This window comes from Aristolochia californica, unplaced genomic scaffold, assembly GCF_029961685.1.
Source record: "Aristolochia californica isolate CCGP_79_NKW_82.1479 unplaced genomic scaffold, dmAriCali1.0.hap1 SCAF_7, whole genome shotgun sequence".
In the NCBI taxonomy this organism is placed as follows: Eukaryota; Viridiplantae; Streptophyta; class Magnoliopsida; order Piperales; family Aristolochiaceae; genus Aristolochia; species Aristolochia californica.
Genome location: NW_027182268.1, coordinates 29,838,147 through 29,860,639, shown reverse-complemented (window position 1 = coordinate 29,860,639; position 22,493 = coordinate 29,838,147). Strand labels below are relative to the sequence as shown.

At 40.3% G+C, this 22,493-nt stretch overlaps 1 non-coding gene across 1 annotated transcript; it reads right to left on the bottom strand.

Annotated features, from left to right (window-relative positions):
• Nucleotides 1-18,560: 18,560 nt before the first annotated feature.
• Nucleotides 18,561-18,667, bottom strand: LOC137937915 (small nucleolar RNA R71). Its single transcript, XR_011109702.1, has one exon. It is a non-coding gene; the product is annotated as a small nucleolar RNA R71 (small nucleolar RNA).
• Nucleotides 18,668-22,493: the final 3,826 nt, after the last annotated feature.

Here is a 22,493-nt window from a genome sequence, read left to right as displayed (position 1 = left end):
CATCACTTTTTTCAGCTTATTGGTAGCTTATTACTCGGTTCTAGCTTATTATTTGATACACGTCTTCCTTATTTAAGGATGAACTTGCTAAAGATTATCTCATGTGTCCTTATTACTCTTAACAAATTTTACTATTTATCGATTATCTGTTGCTATATAACAACATATTTAGTATGTGTTTTTTGGGCATTCACTCATTACCCCAATTTCTATTGTGTCTCTTTGATTGAAACATTATTATTGAAGAGGAACTACTCAGTACTTGCCTTGGGTTCATTATATCCTGGCCATTGTCGACATTGGTTCATATGATGAAGAATTGGAATTACTTAGGCAAATAAAGCACATGATGACCCCGACTTCATTACCTTATCTTCCTTTGATTCCCCATTACTCTCTTATTATTTAGCAGTCTTTCTCCTACCATCCTTAATTTGACTTTCACTTACCCCTTTGGCCAACCTTTAGGGAGCGTTGCTTTGGTTGGTACCTTTTTATATATGGGTATTTTAAACTCCATTGAGATTTTATTGGTACCCTCGGGTTTTTTTTATCACCATCTTGTGAATGACAGGCATTGCCCACTTTAGTGAATATTATCACTATATTTGTTCGAAATCATATGAGGTTTGTTTTGGCTTATGTTTATCGCCCATTTCTACCCTTTGAGAGTTTGTGCCCGGTTTTGTACTTATATTGGGACACCATGATGGAGGAGATTCTTACTATATCTATCTTAATTTTTTTCAAACTAGGATCACTGTCATTACCTCCTAGCTTTAGGGGGAATGTTCAAAGATACGAATATGTTGGACTATCATGGATATATTTAGTTTATGTTTTTTTTTTGTCTTTTCTTCACTCTTACTAGGGTGAAGGGTATAATTATATTATTATTACTTTTATCATTTATAATAGAGCTTTAGGGGGAGGGTTTGGACTAAGTCCATTACACTAATCTTTGTCCCCTTTTCTTCAAATTTGTCACTCTTCTTCTCTCCTCCTAAAACCTTATGTCTGCAACTCTTCTTCTTCTTCTTATCGCTTAATACTCTTCAACTATGATTACACATCATGGAATCCTAAGTTTCAACAACAAACTAGGGTTATAGTTTTTGTCCTAGGTGGCTTCTCAAAGAGGGGACAGGGGAGGGGTTGTGAATTTGTTTTTAAAAATTAAAACAAAAGTGTGCACAAATAAAAATAAATATAAATAAAAAAAAAATTAAAGTACATGCTTATAAAAATATTCCCATATTTATATTTGTCTCCCAAGAACTTGTGCTTAGGAAGTTACACTAATATGAGTTCTATTAGCTTGAAATTACGCAAAAGAGATTTCAACTCTCTTTTAAGTCACGTGTATGTTCAAATAAATGATTACAAGAAATCTCCATTGAGATAGAGCAAGATCCTAGCCTTAGCAAGCTCTACAATCTAGATTTAAGGTCCTAGATGAACCTTTCAAATAAAATCAGAAAATTCAAGAAATGAGAAAAACTTACAACCTTGATCTTTGGAGAGACAACTTTCTCCTTTGAATTTGACCAAGTCTCCAACATTGATGTACAATGTGAATTTGGAGCTTGACTAATTGAATGCAAGTGGTAGGATTTGAGAAAAGATGAATGGATTTGCAAGGAAGACCCTTTCTTTCTCAAAAATCGGCTTAGAAAAAGAATTTCAAGATTGAGAATATTGAATGCAGCCGGTATGCCATTAAATGCTCCTAACTTCTCAAAATAACATTGGTGGGTATTTATAAGTTTCCCAAACAAAACTAGCCTTTTTTGCCAATTTACAAAAGAGCTCGGCTTTGTTGCGCTGACATACCTGATAGTCACCCACATAAGTCGCAATAGAGGGTTTCATGGCTTGCCAGTAAAAATCAGCTCGAATTCTGTGCAAGGTCTTTTGTATCCCCTTGTGTATACTGTTATGGTAGGCCGAGAGAATAGCTGGAATCAACTCGGAGTCAGGTGGAAGGAAAATCTGCTGCTTGTAATAAATAAGTGAATCCTGGATGGACCACTTCAAATTCATTGTCCCTTCCGAAATTTTCTGATGCAGTTCCTGTTGTGCAGGGTCAGTGGCTTGTGCCTCTCCCACCAAGTCCAGAATGAGAAATCTCGGCTAGCTGATCGAATAGACCGACTACTGATCCTCAAAACACCGTGACAAGGTATCTGCCACCTTATTTAATCTCCCCGCACGACATTCCATCGAGAAGTCAAACCCCAACAACTTACTGATCTAGTGCTACTGTGGCGACGACGTCAAACGCTGTTCTAGTAGGAATTTAAGGCTGTAGTGATCCGTGCGTATGAGAAAAGCCCGGCCCCAGAGATAAGGCTTCCAATGTTAGACTGCTTTGGCCAACCCAATCAATTCGCGCTCATAGGCTGCTAGCGTGTGATCACGGACTGCCAACTGTCTACCTAACTGCTGTAAAATGGCCCCAATGCCCACACCCGAAGCGTCACACTCTACCACAAACAATTCATCAAAGTTGGGAAGTTGTAATACTGGCGCGGATGTGAGGGCAGTTTTGAGTGCCACAAATGACGTGGTGGCCTCCACATTCCAAATAAATAAATTTTTATTGAGTAGACTGGTCAATGGTGCTGCCACTGGCCCATAGTTATGAATAAATTTGCGGTAGTAGCCTGCAATACCCAAAAAACCCCATAATGCAGAACACGACTATGGCTGCGGCCACTCGTGAATAGCTCGGATCTTCTCGGGATCCACTGTAACCCCCTTATGTGAGATAATGTGTCCCAGATACCCCACATGTGAAGCCACAAAAGAACACTTGGAATGTTTTAAATAGAGCTCATGTGCTCTTAACAAGTCAAAAACAATCCTCAAGTGTGCCAAGTGCTCCTCAACCGACTTGCTATATATAAGAATATCATCGAAAAACACAAGAACAAAATTTTGAAGATAAGGGCTAAATACCTCGTTCATCAAAGCTTGAAAAGTGGAGGGTGCATTGGATAACCTGAATGGCATGACGACGAACTCGAAGTGGCCATGATATGTGCGGAATGCCGTCTTCTCGATATCAGTGAGGTGCATCCGGACCTGATGGTATCCCGAATGGAGGTCGAGTTTAGTGAATAACCACGACCCATGTAACTCATATAAGAGCTCATCCACTACCGGAATTGAAAAATCTTCTTTCACTTTCTGCACGTTCAACTCCCGATAATCTACATAGAATCTCCATGTCCCATCATGTTTCTTCACAAGTAAGATGGGTGAAGAGAATGGGGAGTGACTGGGATGAATAAGACCCTGTTTCAACATCTCCTGGCACTACGCTCTATCTCGTTCTTCTGAAGGTGTGGGTAACGTTATGGTCGCACGACCACTACCTCAGATCCTGGTTTCAAACAGATCCTGTGGTCACAGTGCCTCAGGGGAGGCAATCCCGAAGGCTCCTAGAAGAGTTCAGATAACTCCTCAACCAGACCATCACTAGTACTGTCAAGCTGATTCTATGTCTGCAAAGTGTGCATGCAGTGGGACCTGTCCACCTGACAGCACTATAAGAGCACCCGACTTTCGGCCAAATCAAAGCTCATGGTTAAAGCCAAAAAGTCCCACATAATGGGCCCCAACGTTTGTAACCATTTAATGCCTAATACCATATCAAATCCCGCCAGGGGAATAACAAAAAATCAGCATTAAACGAAGTAGAGTCAATGGAAAAAGTTACCGCCTTACTAATCCCATAGCTAGGGACCTTCTTGCCATTGGCCAATGAGACGGTGGCTATTGGATGAGTGAGTATCTGGAGCTGGAGATGCTGTGCGTCTGTCAAACTCAGAAAATTGTGAGTACTTCCCGAGTCGACTAGACCCACCAGGTCTCGATCGATGACATGAGCTCAGACTTGCATTGTATTAGGCGATTTCCGCCCAGTAATAGCATGCAAGGATATCTCCGGTGGTTCCTCCTCGATAATATCCTCTGGCTCCTCTGGATCCTCTGAATCCTCCACCTCAAACCAAAACAATCATTTACATTTGTGTCCTACCCGATACTGCTCATCGCAGTTATAACATAAATTTTTGGACAACATTTTTGCCATCTCCGCACTCGTCAGGTTTTTTATAAAGCTCAGTAGGGAATTACCAGGGCGGGGATCGGCTACCCGAGTCATAGTCGGAGTGTGTCTGGATGGTGCTGCTGGAGATGCTCCCTGAGATGAATTATAGCGACGCCCTTGCCATGTGGAGGAAGTGTTCCTCTCACCCAACCAACCCGGCTTCCATTGCTGCATCTATTGTTGTTGTTCCATTGCTCAGGCCATATTCATTGCATGAGCTAAATCCATAGGCATAAGGAGTTCTACTTCTAGCCGTAAATACTCATCGAGACCTGCTGGTCAACCCAATACCCTCTCACCAGCACGAGCCAACTTTTCCTGGAACAATTTTTGCTATTGTTCCACCGAACTAGTTTGTCTCAATAGGACTAACTCTCCCAAGGGGTTGCTATTGGCGGGAGGGCCAAATCTAACTATGCATAAATTTTTAAATTCTCCCCAAGTCATTCTTGGTCTCTCTTTCTCTACTTGAGTAATCCATAACATGGCTTCATCTATCATACGCAAAGAGGCTAGTTGCACCTTATCCCATTCAATAGTCCCTTGGTTCAAATTTTTTTTTTTTCACATCTATGCAACCAAATTATGGGATCAATTGAACCATTGAAAGAGGGAAACTCTAACTTGGTGTACCTTGGAACTGTGCCTCCATGCTGGGGTCCTTGGACAACAGTGCACTCAAACCATTGGTCCCCTCTTCTGTGATATGGTTGAGCAACCTCTCTCACCTCTAGACTCTAATGTCTCTCTGCCCTGAACTCTGTTAGCATGGTAATGACTCGGCTCATCTCTTCATCCAAACCACAACCTTCCCCAACACTGGTTGTGCTGTTTCAAGGCTATTTTCTATCTTTTGTATCCTGATTTTCATTTCTTCATTGCTGATATTATCCCCCATGTTACCCTGCTCTGATACCAAGTTGTTATGGTCCTGGGTCATGGATCGAGTAACACGGCTTGGAACTTGAGACTCTAGCACTCAGAATTTAAACTTACTTCACATTAAGGGTCTGTATAGGAGTTTTTCTCTTTGACCAATGCTCGGCCAGGAGGAAAGCTCCTCTTTTGATGGTCTTACCGAGTTGCTGTGATAGGTAGGATACCCCACAACAACGCTAGGCTTGGTAGAGCAAGCTGCCCTCTTTTCTTGCTCACGGAAAAGAGGGTTTGGCCCTCTTTGTTGCTGCTCTAGCTAAGTGTGCAATCCTACTTTCTGATTTAACTTGTAGCACGAGTTTGGGATAGATTATTACCTCTTATTTTCTGCTATGATCATCTCCCACCTTGCACCAGGATTGCTCAAGATATGAGGATGAAGATCCTCACTTTTCTGCTCATTAAGGGAGGAATAGAGTCCCGCTTGCTGCTACTGCCGAGAAGGAGGACATACCTCCTCTTTGAGCTCGAAAAAGGGGCAAGAAGCTCCTCTTCTTAGTATGGATGATGATGGATGAATTTGGGTGAAGGTGGAGGACAATGGAGGGTGAAAGATAGGTTGGATTTTTGGAGTAAACCCTAAACTCGAGATCAAGAGGTGATCTCAACCTGTTTAGACTAGGGTATTCTAAAATCTCAAAGCTTACCTATTTCATTCATTCCTTTACCTTAAATAGATCACGTCATGGAGTTTTAGATTTAGGGTTACAATAATTCCCCATAATGCCCCTACATATAAAGTAATTAAAAATAACTCCTAGTTAAAACAATATAAGAAATAAATCCTACTCAAAGTAATATAAGAAATAAATCCTATTGAGTGAGTTGTTGCCTCTTTTGTTGTGTGACTCGATGTGCTATTGAGTCCACAACAAGGTATAAAATAGATGTAATAATAAGTTCTTCCGTCATGGTGTGCCAACTGTTGACATTTGATATTTTTTACAGAGTATTAAGTTCCTCAGTCATGGAATCCCAACCGTTGACATTTTTTATATTTTTGACGGGGTATTAAGTTCCTCCGTCATGGAATGCCAACCATTGACATTTGATATTTTTGATGGGGTATTAAGTTCCTACATCATGGAATCCCAACCATTGATATTTTGGATATTTTTGATGAGGTATTAAGTTCCTCTGACATGGAATCCCAACCGTTGACATTTTTTATATTTTTTATGGGGACAAATAAATAATAGTATGAGGCCACCTCTTCTTCAATAATAATGTCCCAAAATAGACATAATAGCTACAACTGAATATAATACGACCATCTTCCAATACATATAACACAAACCAAATAATAAACTTTGTAAAAGAACCCATGGAATAATCCAATATAAAAATTTTCTTCTTAGATATTCAAGCTTTATTTGTGCTCCACCTCTGTTAAATATTTTAGTCACATAAACTCTATCCACAACATATGGAATAAAATACCTTTTCCTTGTACTTCTTCTTCTTCTCCCCCTCAAGGTGGGAGGTAATGGGAGTAATCCCAAGTTGAACCAAATATCATAGATGTAGAAATAAGCCATAAATAATAGAGATGTATAAATAATCCCTCAAAATAGGGAGAAGTGAGATATTTTTCTGATATACTAACTCAAAAAGTGATGCAAAACAATGGGCTTAAATTCTGATTTTTCAATTCAAGATAATACCAACATGACCTTTGATTCTTCCGATGCGAATATATCTTAAAATATAGATCAGATTGACATAAAGGTTTTTCCTTTTAAACTAGAATTAAATACCTTTCATCCATGTATAACTTATCTTAATAAAATATAATTATCAGAAGATAAATAATCTGATAGATTTCGGTCTCTGACATCTGGCCGAACTAAGTATTGTTTCTCCTTTTTTTTCAGTATAACCATTGACTTTTCCAAGATCAATATCTCCTTATAAAAAAATCAGATCGAGAGTTTGTTGAATAGGTAAGAAAATAAATTTACAGATCTTTCTTTTGATGTATAATTTCCATATAAAGTCTCATTCTTGATAGCATAAAATACCTCAGAAATTGAAGATTTCTACTACTATTCAAACCTTTTTTTCAATCTAACCTTCACTAGTTCAAATATCTATTTCTCTTTGTAGATAAATCAGATTAATTTTTTTTTGAATATGTACAAGAATAGACTTACCAATATTATATATATATATCGATACAAAGTATCCTTCTTGAGAGCATAAATCGGAAGTTGAAGCTTTCTGCTACTGCTCAAACCTCTTTTTTAATCTGACCTTCGCTCATTCAAATATCAATTTCCCATTTTTAGATAGCTTTTATTGGAATTTTTTTTTTCCTTGGAAAGTAGACTTAAATATCTTTCCGTCAATATATAATTTTCAATATGAAAATCTCAGTATAGAGGTGAAAAACATAAAAATAACTATAAAGCTAGACTTAAGGTTTAGGGTTTAGAGAAATGGATTTCATTATCTCTATGGGTTGACTAAGTCAACTCACAAAACCTACTCTGATACCAAAAAAGGGAAATACTTCATTGACTCATTAACTTCTTATAATCAGAGTACATGAACCTTTATTTATAATAGAGGAAGGTAGTAGAGTCCAATTATAATAAAACTACCATTGTCCAAATTACACCCAAAGTCTAACACATAAGGATAAGCCTTAGCATAATTAAATAACTCAATATAAATAAAAGACAAACATAACACAAACTAGAACTCTCCTAGGATGTGACCATAAGATAAAGATGACAGATCGTGGTTATCTTTGTGAGTCCTTCTTGATCTTCCATCTAGTTTATGGTTATCTTTGTGAGTCTTTCTTGATCTTCCAACTTATATGATAAGGATGCCAGCTCGTGGTAATCATGGAGGATCTTACTTCTTATGTGCTTGGACCCATCTTACAATAGTCTTAGATATGTGGTCCATCCTTGGTCATGTAGCCCATCTTACAATACTCTTAGATATATGGCCCTTCCTTGGTTGTGTGGGCTTGGGCTTTATCTTCCAGCACTCTCCCTCAAAGTGGGGGTGAGAGAACATCAAGAACCCCCAACTTGCTACAAATGATGTATACAATCTTTTTTTATAAAACGACAGTCCTCCAATCTTCCAACATATGAGAATAAAACCTGATACTTAGTACCGCTCCCAAAAAGAAACAAACTAGTTGGTTTTAAATGGGTGTTTTTGGTTAAACATAACCCAAATGGGTCTGTTGCTTGTCTTAAAGCCCAACTCGTTGCTAAAGGATACACTGAGTGTTATTGAGTGGATGATGAGGAGACCTTTTCTCCCATTGCCAAGTTAAAATTGTTATGTATCCTATTATCACTTTCTGCTAACTCATCATGGCTTGTATATCAACTCGATGTAAAGAATGCTTTCCTAAATGGGGATATATACAAGAAAATTTATATGGTTCAACCACCTGGTTATGTTGTTGAGGGGGAGTCCGTATGCTGATTACAAAAGTCCTTATATGGGCTTAAGCAGTCCCCTCGGGCTTGGTTTGAAAATTTTTTCCAAGCACTACTATGGTTTGACTTTCGTTGGTGCACAATAGATCTTTCGGTAAAGATACCTCAAAAGGAAAAATATTATTGGCTGTATATGTTGATGACGTTATCTTAACCGGTGATGATGCAGATAGCATACAAGAGGTAAAATATATGATATGTCAAGAATTCAAAACTAAAGATCTGGGACTGCTTAAATATTTTTGGGCATGTAAGTTCTTCAATCCAAACTTGGGATAATATTGTCTCAATGGAAGTATGTTTTGGACCTCCTCGAAGAAACATGAATGAAGGGGTGTCGACCAGTTGGCATACCTATGGATACAAATGTAAAATTATGTGCAATGACTAGAGAAGAAATTGATATTTGTAAATATCAAAGATTTCTAGGCAAACTGATCTACCTCGCTATAACTAGACCAGACATATCATATGTTGTAAGCGTGGTGAGTTAGTACATGTATAAACCACAACTTACCCACTGGCAGGCCTTGGAGAGAATATTACGATACTTAAAAGAAGTCCTGGGAAGAGGATTACTTTATAAAAAAACGTGGCCACTTCAACATAAAAGGTTTCTTAGATGCAGATTGGGCTGGATCAACTGCTGATAGGAAGTCTACGTGTGGACATTTCACTCTTCTTGGAGGGAACCTAGTTACATGGAGAGGTAAGAAGCAAAATGTAGTTGCAAGATCTAGCGCCGAAGCAGAATACAGAGCTATGGCCTACACAGTTAGTGAACTCCTATGGATCAAGACCCTTGTTACCGAATTAGGATTTCTAAAAGAGGTCCCATGAATATACACTGTGATAAACATGCAACCATTCATGTTACTTCAAACCAATTCTTCCATGAAAGTACCAAACACATTGACGTGGATTGCCACTTTATACAGGAGAAATTTCAAGCGGGTATAATCTCCCTCAAACATATTTCATCACAAGAGCAATTAGCATATATCCTCACTAAACTAGTTACATCTAAAATCCTATCATTTTATATGTGGCAAGTTGGATATCTATGATGTTTTTTTCTCCGCTAGCTTGAGGCAGAGTATTAGAAGATGGACTCAAGCCCACACGTTTAAGTGATGGCTTATGGGTAATATAGGATGCTTATCATAAAGATGGCATGAAGGTGTAAATACTTGTCCTTTTTATGTCTTTTATTTTATAAAGTTGTAGCCATAAGGGCATTGTAAAAGCTATAAATAAAGGCATTGGCTAAGAGGTAGAGCATTGAATCTCTCTCCTCCTTTCTCCCAAATTCATCCAGCCTCCCTCTTTTCCTTGGTTGGTGCACCTATCTTTCCTATTTGTCCAAGCTCTCTCCCTTTTGTATTTGATCCCTTCTCCCTCTTCTTTTTCTTGGTTGATCTAAGTCCTCTATATGGGATCCTAAATTTTATAGAGAAATAGCTCTCCCTTAATCTATGCACATCAAATTTTCAAATTTTAGTTTTTGGTTTAGTGTCTTGAGTATTTTCTCCCCCTTTTGTCATAATTCAAGAAGATGTTGCAAATGACAAGATAGATAAAAAATGGCTCGATAGTCTTTCATTAATTCATTCTATGAAGATGTACAAAATAAGAATGATTAACGAAAGAGTGATTGCAAAATTATCTAGCTATATGTAGACAAAATAAAATGAGGGGTCAACTCGGTCAAGTCATTGGCTAGTGCTCAGGTGGTGATGGTGGTGGAGGGATGCGGCTGAGTAGAGTTGTGAGCATCAAGTGCATTGATATGCACGCAATAACATTGCTAAGTTATTTAGAGTCTAATTAATTATTTTTATTTACTTTATTTTAAGTCAGTTAAAGAATTAATAGGCCTTAGAGGCCTTTTTGTAATATTTTATCTTGAACCTTGTAAGGGTGAACCCTATTTAAGGGGTAAGAGTAATGAGAAAAAGCAAGTATTGATTTAGGGTAAACAAGGGTCTTGATTTCTCCTCAAGGAGCTCAAGGGTGTGCATTATCCTTAACGAACCTAAGTTTTCAAGCTTTCCTTTGGCTTGATTTTCTTGTTTCTCTTCTTCTTTCCTACGAATCACTGTTTGATATCCAGGACCGTAACAATTGGTATCAGAGTGAAGTAACACGGGGGATACAAGTAAGAGGGAGTTAAGAGAGTTGTTGATCAGAGGGCAGAATATGATCGCAGAGGCATAGGTAGAAAACGAGACAAGGTTTGCTCAAATCAAGCAAAAGTTAGATCAAATCCAAATTCTGAACAAGAAACTCCACCGACTCGAGAGAGAAATGGCAGCAATACGTGAAGGGGCCGTAGTCGAGAAGTATTTTGCCCAGGCCACAGAGAGAAAGGTCGTGGAGCAAAAGTCTCGAGACCCTAAAAATTCCCTTCTCACGGCAAGCAAAAACCCCTTCTCACATGACCAAAAACGTCTCCTTGAACATGAGACGAAAAAATTTCCAAAGACATTTCCGAATAGGAAATGTTCTGAAATAACTCAGTCTTAGGAAAATTTCAACCTAAATCCCTCTTAGAATATGAGACGGATAATCCCCAAGCGGAGAAGCCCCAAAGGGCTGCTGTTCACCATTGGAAAAAGGTGAGGCTCCATCGAAAAAAGGTCCGATTGGCATTGGCTTCAGGACTCTCAATCTCACTCTTGCTCTTGGCAGCACAACGGGAATCCGACTTCAACAAATTTTGGGGTAAGCTTTTGAGAAAATTTTCTCCAAATTTTGTCTTCTCCTTTCTCCGGTCCCTTGATTGTTCATGCACACACTCTTGAATTGCCTTGAGGGTGTTCTATTGGGTTGAGAAACAGATGGGTTACTCGCCTTAGGTGGAAGGGATAGTCTTGCATCTTGTTGCATATTATTTGGCCTAGGTTTCTTCATTATGCAGTGAAATTAAAAAATTCCATATAATTATCCTTTAATCTTTCGGGGAGATAGGGGAGAGGAAAGAGGCCAGACAGTTGTTTGAGGAAATGCCTGGAAGAAAGGTGGAGAACAGTAACAATTTCTGGGCGGAGACTGAACAGTGTATAATTGATGCGGTTTTGAGTGGGACCATCAATTTCCAGTGGTACAAAAGAAGTAGTAAAAAAGATGCTGAGAGCAGCTCCTAGAGAGCGACTTTCTGCAATTGTAGTTCTTAATCATACATGGGTCTGTAAGGATGGGGATGCACCTGACAAAACAATTGACAATGCAGTTTTGACAAGAATAAAGCAGTTCAGGGCAAAGTGCCTAGTGGAAGGTGTTAAGTTTGATGGGCTAAAGCCTAATCATATTACTATAATGGCTGTATGTGAGTCTCAAGGATGTAGAGATTTGAACGAGTCACTCAAGGGTCATGAAAACGACTCTTGACCAGGAAGACATGGCCAGCACTTGACCTTCCAAGGGTGGGAAAACAAAAATTTATTGAGACACTCCTAATTACTGTTGGTTGTTTAAATGCTTGCATTTATTGCAAGACAAAGCATCCCTTGTTGTATATATATATCACTTTAAAAAAAATTCAAATTCTGTTACCAACATGTTGGCAGTGGGGCTTGTGTGCAGAAGTTAAACAACCAAAGTTCAGCAGCCCGTTATGTGGATATGGAATTGGATTTTTATAACGAGAAGTACTCTGCATTTTTAAGATTATACATTGACGACAGTGGCTTACTATAAGCTATTGTTTATATATTCTGTATGCAGCATGATGGGACTGCCTTTCCCCTCTTTTGGTTTGTATCTAAACAGCAGCTCCTCTTCATGTCAGATATTGACAAATATGGATAAAATCTTCCTCCAAAATCCGTTGTTGCTGATTCTTGCCACACCGGGCCAACAATAAATGTAATCTGAGTTCTTACTGCAGGTGCCATTCTTGGACCTCTTGAGACTTTCAAATGGGTTCAATTCTACATAACAAGGAACATGTTAGAATTGTCTGTTAATCTAGTGTTATGGTCCTGGGTTAAGTACCTATGTCTTCCGCTCCTAACAGGTCGGTCTTTTGGGTAGTATTGGCTAGGTGCTTAACATTTGGTATCAGAGCTAGCGCTCGGTCGCGAGTTCAAATCTCGGCAACGGTGCAGAGGCTGGATTTAAATACTGGTAGGTCGCGCCGCTGTTGCGATGCTGTGGTTGGGCCAGTGCTGCTGCGTTGCACGCAAAGGCTGGATTAAAATACTGGAAGGTCGCGCCGCTGTTGCGATGCTGCGGTTGGGCCAGTGTCGTTGCGCCGCCGTGGTCGTCGGCTCATGAAGGTGGGGTGTGATGTTATGGTCCTAGGTTAAGTACCTATGTCTTCCGCTCCTAACAGGCCGGTCTTTTGGGTAGTATTGGCTAGGTGTTTAACATCTAGGCACTACTTTTATGAATTTATATGCAAAATGTGAATTGCTAGATAACTCTTTGGCTGTAATTGAGCAGATGCTCTAGAATGTTTTTTTTGTCTTTGACAGCCTTAGTTCTGGGTTCGGATAGTAATGGATCCACAGAGGAAGCTGCTGGTTTTACAACACATGGGTTATGCAGAGATTCACTAGAAATGTTTCACTAGAAATGTTTGGAAAAATGAAAACTCATGAAGTTGGACTAGATGAGGTCACTTACCTGCATCTGTTCAGAGCTTATGCTCATGGTATTTTAGTCAAGAATGTTGAGCAATTTGCTGAACATGGACTGGTTCCAAAGACTAAAAATGATGCCTGATGTGTGGCTGTTCTCAGTTGAGTAGGTCAGTCCCAGCATAGGCCAACTGAAGAGGCTATTGGGTTCTTCAAAACTATGAGGTCTGCAGGTGTTAAGCTAGAGGGTGTTGTTGTTATTTCAATCCTCTCCACTTGTGCCCAGTTGAATGTTGAGAGCTCAATACTTAACCTAGTCACCCAAAGGAGGCGCCAATGACTCACTGAGTTAATTACTTTTACTTTCATATTTTATTTTTATTTTTAAGTATATTTTTCATTAGAGTATATAAACCTACATTCCATAGGGGTAGAATTGTAATTGTGAAACCCTAAACTCTAATGACATCAAACCCTATTTAGAGGGTAAAGGAATAGAGAAAAGAAAACATTGATTTAGGTTAAACAGGGTTTGGAGTTCTCCTTGATGATCTCTAGGGTTTGGAGTTCTCCTTGACGAGCTCTTGGTCCAGGTTCCCTCTTGAATATGAGCTTCTTCCTTCTCTCTTTGATTCCTGTTTCACCTTTCTTTTACCGAAATTAAAGGGGTATTTCTTTCCCTCTTTCCAAGCTCAACCAGAGGCTTCAGCCTCTCTTCCACCCACAACAGCAAGAAAGGGATCCTCTCTCTCTTTCCGAACAAAGATAGGGGCTTTCCAGCCTCTATACCGAGGGCAGCCAGAAATAGAGGTTTTTCAGCCTCTATTACAGTGAGCAGCAGGTTAGGGACCCCTAACTTCTCTCAGCCATGACTAGCAGCAAAGATCCATCCTCTTACTGTCTGAGAGTAGCAAGGGCTTCTCAACCTTTATCGAGAACATCAATCACACAGCAAAAAAGGAGATGCTGGATTCATCCATCCCACGCTGAGTTACTCGATCCATGGCCCGTGACAATAACAACGTGGTATCAGAGCAAGGTAACATGGGGGAGACCAACATTGGTGAGTTAAAAGAATTGGTGACCAAGGCGCAGGTAGAGAATTACAAAAAGTTTGGTCTAATCATGGGGAAGTTGGAACAACTTCCAAATATGAATCTCCAGATTGATAGACTTTCTAGGATGATGGGAAATATGATGGCTGGAAGCAACTCAACCCCGAAACAAAGGGGAGGAGACAACTCGCACAATAGAGGGGGAGACTAGTTTGCTGGGCGCACTGCCTTTTCTGCCTTGACTAGAAATTTCAACCAGAGAGGGGGCACCATACCAAGTTATACAAAACTTGATTTTCCTACTTTTAATGGGTCAGACGACCCCTTGATTTGGTTACATAGATGCAATTTTTTTTTATCCATCAATGAACATAAAAAATTGATAAGGTAGGCCTAGCCGCCTTCCACATGCTCGATGAAGCACAAATTTGGTTTCATCAAGTTGATTTGGATAGATTGGTGTTGGATTGGGAAGGGTTTAAATAATTATGCACTATACAATTCGGTCATCCAGCCCACAGCAACCCCTTGGGGGATTTGGTGCTGTTATGACAAATTGGGCCAGTGGAAATACATAAAAAATAGTTCCAAAAAAAATTGGGACGAGCCAGCCAAATGGTTTGTGTAGACCACCAGGTCAATTTATTTACAGTAGGCCTTAATGAGTCATCAAGGTTAGAGGTGGAGTTCCACGCACCTACTGACTTAGCTCGAGCAATGAATCTAATGCACTGGAAGCTCGACAAAAAGTTCAAAATAGGAGGACAACATGCCAAAAGGATCGGAACACTTCCAATACTTGGCAAGGGAGTCGCAACACTACCCCTCAGATAGCTTTCCCAGTAGGGCAACATGCCAAAAATAATCCCATTACTATTCTTGCAGCATATACAAGGCCCAACAACCCACCCACCTAGTATATTTGCAAATTAACTAGTTTGGAGATGGCTGACCGCAGAGCAAAGAACTTATGTTACAATTGTGATGAACCGTACATGGCAGGCCATCAGTGTAAATGATTGTTCTAGTTAGAAGTCGATGAAATCCCAGACCCAGAATGGAGTGATGATCCTAGACCCAGAAATATCTCTGCATGCCATTACTGGCCACAAATCCGCCAAAACTATGCAAGTCAGGGCTCAAGTGATGGATCAAGATCTTGTCAGCCTTGTGGATTCGGGAAGTACACATATTTTTCTCAGTTTAACAGCTGCTCAATACCTTCAACTATAGATACTTCCACACACAACAACCACTATTTCGGTTGCCAATGGAGAGAAAGTTCCTAGCTATGGCATCAGCAAAGCATTAAACTTCTCAATTGGTACGACTTTCTTTCATTCAGAATTTTTTGTATTAACTTTAGTTGGGTTCGATATGGTATTGGGAATTAAATGGTTGCAAACCTTAGGCTCTATTTTATGGGATGTTATGGCTTTAACTATGAGTTTTGAAATGGGCAGACACCAAATACTTTTATAGGGTAGTCATGTGGACAAGCCACATCTCATTCACACGCTTCACACACAGAACAATCCGGACAGCACTATAGAACATCTCCTAGATAAATTCTCGGACTTGTTCCAAGAGCCCTTTGGGCTGCCTCCCATGAGGCACTCTGACCATCGGATAAGTTTAAAATAGGGCTCAGATATCGTGGTAGTTTGACCTTATCGGTACCACACCTCCAGAAAGATGAAATTGAAAGATAGTGCCAAGCCATGCTGCAACAAGGCCTTATTCGCATCAGCCATTCACCATTTTCTTCACCTGTCCTCCTTGTTAAGTAACATGATGGTACATGGCCATTTTGTGTCAATTATCGGGATTTGAATGACCAAACTATGAAAGACAAGTTTCCTATTCCGGTGGTGGAGGAGCTTCTTACGTGGCTCATATATATTCACCAAATTGAACTTGCGCTCTGGATATCATCAGGTTCGTATGCATCCAGATGACATCAAGAAAACTGCCTTCCACACTCATCACGACCATTTTGAATTTTTGGTTATGCCATTTGGGTTATCCAATGCCCCTTCCACATTCCAGGCTCTAATGAACAAGGTATTCCACAACTATCTACACAAATTTGTACTTTTTTTTACTTTTTATGACATACTCATTTACAGCCAGTCTGGAACTTAGCATTTAGAGCATTTAAGAGTGGTATTTCAATTATTAAGTGCCCATCAACTATATTTAAAGAATTATAAATGCTCTTTTGTGACATCACATGTGGCCCATCTCGGCCATATTATTTTTCATGATGGAGTCACGATTGATCCAAACAAAATTCTAGCCATTGCTGATTGGCCGCCACCTATGAATAGCTTTGCTTTGAGAGGGTTTTTGGGATTAGCAGGATATTATATAAAATTTATCAGGAATTATGGGCTGCTAGCAGTACCATTGACAAACCTCCTCAAGAAAAATTCTTTTAATTGGAATGACCAGGCAACATAGTCCTTCTCAGATCTCAAATTTGCACTTGCATCCGCACTAGTTCTACAACTTCCCAATTTTGAATATTCAAGATGGCAGTAGGTTCAACCAATATTTCTAACTCAGCATTCAATTGTGGCGAAAGAATTGAAGATGAATTTGTTATTCCTTTTGCTCGATGAAGATGGGAGACATGAAACACTGGATGCAAGGAAGACTCTTGTGGAAGTTGTAGTTTGTAAGCAACTCTTCCAACTCGGGACACCACCTCAAAAGGGCCATAAAAATGGGCTGCCAACTTCTCATTGCACTGAGTGGCCGAAGAGCGTTACCGATAGGGCCTGAGTTTTACAAACACACGCTCCCCTACCTGAAACTCTTCATCCCTCCTTTAAAGATCAGTCGTGGACTTCATTCTCTGTTGAGCCCGTAGTAATTGCATTTTTAAATCTTCAAGATATGCATCCCTTTCCTCTAACATCTGTTCGACTTAAAAAATGGTAGCTGTCTCAGACTTATAGTGCAATAAGGGCAGAGTGCCACGTCCGTATAAGACTCAGAATGGAGTGGTACCCATAGAGAAATGGAAGCTGGTATTATACCAATATTCTGCCCATGACAACCATTTCGCCCAAGTTTTGGGCCTATCAGAATTGAAACATCGAAGATAGGTGTCCAAACACCTGTTAACCACTTCAAATTGACCATCGGTTTGTGGGTGGTAGGCGATGCTGTGTCGCAAATCAGTACCTTGGCGATGGAAGAGTTCCTGCCAGAAATGACTCATGAACAAGTTGTCCCTGTCCGAAATAATAGACTTGGACACCTCATGCAATCTAATCACCTGCCTCACAAATAAATCAGCCACGGTTTTGGCTATAAATGGGTGCCGTAACCCCAAAAAGTGAGCATACTTGTTCAACCTATCCATCACCACCATAATAGTATCAACGCCTTCTGACTTTGGTAATCGTTCAATAAAGTCCATGGTCAAATCCTCCCAAACCATCTTTGGTAAGTCAATAGGCTGTAGAAGGCCAACGGGGGACTTGCCAAGTGTTTGTTCTTTTGGCAGACCTCACAGTTTTGAACGAATTCAGTCACTTTTTTCTTCATACCCGGCCAATATAAGTCTACAGCCATTCTTCTATATGTTTTAACCTCGCCCGAATGGCCCCCAATAGGCGTGTAGTGGTATTCTCGCAATAACGTTGGAATTAACGAAGAAGTCGCAAATAAAACCAACCTACCATTGTAAAAGAGCTGCCCATGGACAACTTGAAACCCTACTACCGTGTCCCCTACTGCCACTCATGTGATAATGTGTTGTAAGAATGAGTCTGCTGTCACTTCTTGTTGTAACACATCCATCCAGCGATTGCACCCCAAAAACTGTAGCTATATTCATCATGTCCGGTTTGCGAGAGAGTGCATCCGCCACTTTATTACTTGCCCCCATCCAATATTGTATGTGAAAGTCATAACCCATCAATTTCACCATCCAACGTTCATATTCCACACTTACAAGACGCTGTTTCAGTAAGAATTTTAAACTTTGCTGCTCAGTTCGCACCAAAAACCTCCTTCCCAGCAGGCAAGGACGCCATTTCTGAATAGCCAACACAATGGCCATGAGCTCCTTTTAATAAATCAACTTCAATTGCACCCACTACTGCTGCTAGTTATGAGTTGAAATCGGGTGTGATCCAACTCCTCCCTACATTCTATGGGTTGGAGAAGAAGGACCCTTATTACCACATCAAGGAATTCTTAGATATCTGTGCAACTTTCAAATTCCAGAATTTCTCAGATGACTCTATCCGGTTAAGAGTTTTTTCCATTTTCACTTTAGGATAAGGCCAAGTCTTGGCTTAATGGCTTAGAGGTGGGCAGCATTACTTCATGGGACACATTAGTCATGAAATTTTTGTCCAAGTACTTTCCCATTCAGAGAACTACAGCCCTCAGGAGAGAAATCTCCAACTTTATGCAGCAAGAGGGTCAACACTTTTATGAGGCTTGGGAGAAATGGAAGGATTTGATCCATAGGTGTCCGCATCATGGGTTTGAGAAATGGCATTTAGTGAAATACTTTCATCAAGGTCTTACACCCCAGGTTAGATCCATGGTAGATGCAACGAGTGGTGGGAGTTTGATGGGTAAGAGTGCTAGTGAGGCGTGGGACTTCTTTGAAATGTTGAGTGATCAATCTCAACAATGGGGTTCATCATTTAATGTTGATAGGTGATCCCACGAAGCTAAAAGAGGGGGTCTCTATGAGGTTAGTTAAACACCCATGCTCACTGCCAAGATTGAGGGGTTGACTAGAAAAATTGATGCCCTTATGGTGTCCAAGAGTTCACCTGCTCCTAACCCATCTATTGTATGTGCCATATGCTCTAGTTCATCTCATCCCACATAAATGTGTCCATCTAGTTCATCCTACCTGGAGCTCATTGAGGACTTGAATGCAGTCCAGAATTTTCATAAACCAAACCGGAACGATCCTTTTTCAGAAAAATATAATCCGGGTTGGGCTAGGTACCCAAATTTCTCATGGTCCAAGGGCCCACAAGTTGGGGGTCCTCCAGGGTTTACTCAACCGCAAGCTCCGCCCCACACTTCACTCAACAACCATTGATTCCACAAAAACCTTCACTTGAGGATACACTTCAATTATTCATGCAGAATACACAGTCCTCTATTGCTAAACTTGAAATGCAAGTGAGTCAGTTGGCCAGCCACATGAGTGAACAGGCACAAAATAGACTCCAGAGTCAAAGCACTCCTAACCCCAAAAGCACACATGAGAGTGGGTTGAGTTCCAATCCCCACCACGAGCAATCCAAAGCCATAACCACCCTTAGGAGTGGTCATGAGTTGAACAATGGGGTAGAGACCACAAAGTCTAAGGAGTCAAAGGATGACAATGGAGACACATCATTGAGTGAAGAACCTCCAACTTCTTCACCAATAGCCAGGCAGATCCCTAACCAAGTCTCACCAGCTCCTTATCCGTAGAGGTTATCGGGCCCACCTAGGAAAGGAGATAGCATGCATGAAACGTTGGAACTATTTAGTAAGGTTCACATTAACATTATACTTCTTGATGCTATTAGGCAAGTCCCTGCTTATGCCCGATTTTTGAAAGACCTTTGTACACAGAAGAGAAAAAAGATGTTAATAAAAAGGTATTTCTTATTGAGAATGTAAGCTCAATTTTGAAGCACAAGATTCCCCCTAAAGTTAAAGATCCCGGATACCCCACAATTTCATGTGTCATTGGTGAACATACCATCCAGAGAGCTCTTCTTGACTTAGGGGCAAGTGTGAATTTGCTTCCTTTCTTTGTGTACCAGCAGTTAGGTTTGGGGAAATTGAAGCCTACCCCCATCACACTTCAACTAGCTAACCATTTTGTCAAGATACCACGAGGAATAGTTGAAGATGTTTTGATAAAAGTGGATAAATTTTTGTTCCCGGTTGATTTCATTATTCTTGATACAGAACCAGTAGTCAATGTGACCAACCAAATTTCTGTCATCCTACATCGTCCCTTCGTAGGCACATCCAATGCAGTCATTCATTGTAAAAGTGGTGAGTTGGAGTTATCTTTGGGAAATTTTAAGGTCTCGTTGAATGTGTTTAATGCCGGGCACCATCCACTTGAGTCTGATGATTTGAGTCCTGCATTTAAGATAGAGACTATTATGTTTGATGACGAATCCACTCTTGAATCTCCAGAGTCTTACATAACATCATTAGACATGGACTATTTTGATAAGGAAACATATTTCTGAGAGGTTGACTCTTTACTCAGTTTTGTACCTCTGTTGGAGGAAGCTTATGAGGTTGTCACAACTGATCATACATAGGATCTTCATCTTGACTTGGAAAAACCTCTTGAAACTTTCAAGCTAGATCTTAAGCCACTTTCTTCCACGTTGAAGTATGTGTTCTTGGGGCCCAATAACTCATTTCTAGTCATTATTGCCTCTGATTTGAGTACTGTGCAGGAGGAACAATTGACTGAAGTTTTACAAGCACACAGAGATGCATTGGGGTGGACTCTTGATGACTTAAAAGGGATTAGCCCTCCATATGCATGCATTGTATTCATTTGGAGGAGGGGACTAAAGCCTCACGTGAGATGCAACGTAGGTTAAATCCCCATATGCAGGAGGCTGTGAGAGATGAAGTCATTAGGTTGCTTGTGTCAGGCATCATTTACCCTATTTCTGCTAGCACCTGGGTGAGTCCAATTCAAGTTGTCCTTAAGAAAGGGAGGATAACGATAATGAAAAATGAGAGTGGTGAATTGATTCCCACAAGAACTACCACCAAGTGATGTGTCTGCATTGAGTATAGAAAACTTAATTCCACCACTAGGAAGGATCACTTCCCACTAGGTTTCATTGATCAGATGCTAGAGCGATTGGCCGGCCACAGTTTTTATTGCTTCTTAGATGGATACTCCGGCTACAATCAAATTCTCATTGCTCTAGAAGACCAGGAAAGGACCACAGTCACGTGTCCATTTGGCACCTTTTCTTACAGACGCATGCCTTTTGGTTTATGCAATGCGCCTGCCACTTTCCAATGGTGCATGATGAGTATCTTTTTTGACATGATTAGTGACTTTTTAGAGGTCTTTATGGATGACTTTTCTATGTTTGGCTCTAGCTTTGAGACATGTCTACACAATCTTTCACTCGTATTGTCCCGTTGCATTAAGTCCAATGTAGTCTTGAATTGGGAGAAATGCCACTTCATGGTAAAAGAAGGAATTGTTTTAGGATAGGTAGTGTCTGAGCGGGGTGTAGAAGTGGACAAAGCCAAGGTTGACCTAATTGCCAATCTGCGACCACCTACTTCTGTGAAGGGGGTGCGTTCTTTCCTTGGCCATGTTGGGTTCGATAGGCACTTCATTAAGGACTTTAGCAAAATTTCTGGTCCTTTGACGGATTTGCTTGCTCAAGATGTTGCTTTTGCCTTTGATGATGCCTGTATTCATGCTTTTGAGACATTGAAGAAATGTTTGTCCGCTACACCCATTGTCCAATCCCCTACTTGGTCTTTGCCTTTTGAGTCGATGTGTGATGCCTTTGATTATGCATTGGGGGCTGTTTTGGGGCAAAAGGCGGATAAAATACCGTGTCATTCAGTATGCTAGCCGCACTCTTCATGATGCTCAATTGAATTACACTACAACTGAGAAGGAGTTGCTAGCTGTTGTGTTTGCCTTGAACAAATTCAGATCATATCTGTTAGGGTCAAAGGTTATAGTGTTCATTGATCATTCTGCTTTGAAGTACTTATTATCCATCAAGGACATTAAACTTGCTTGAGTAGATGGATCTTGCAATTGCAAGAATTTGACATTGAGATTCGAGATAAGAAGGGTTGTGAGAATGTTGTTGTTGATCATCTATCTAGGATCTGTGTAGCACTTCAGGAAGGATCCCTTCCTTTAAATGATTCCTTCCCTGATGAACAACTTCTCCAAGTATCCCAGTTGCCTTGGTTTGCTGACATAGTCAACTATCTTGTAACTCGTAAGATTACTGATTATTGGAGTAAACAAGATCAGTTGAAATTCTTTTCCCAAGTCAAACATTTTTTTGGGATGTCCCTGATTTTTTCAAGGTGTGTCCAGACCAAGTCATTAGGCGTTGTGTACTTGAGCAAGACTTTGCCAACATTCTTGAATTTTATCATTCCCACGCATGTGGTGGACATTTTGGTGCTAGAAAGACCGTGGCTAAAATCTTGCAATTTTCTATTGGCCTACATTATTTAGAGATGCCCATGAGTTTTGTCGTGTGTGTGATAGATGCCAACGGACTGGTTGTTTGTCTAGGAAGAATGTGATGCCTCTTCACCCCATTCTTAT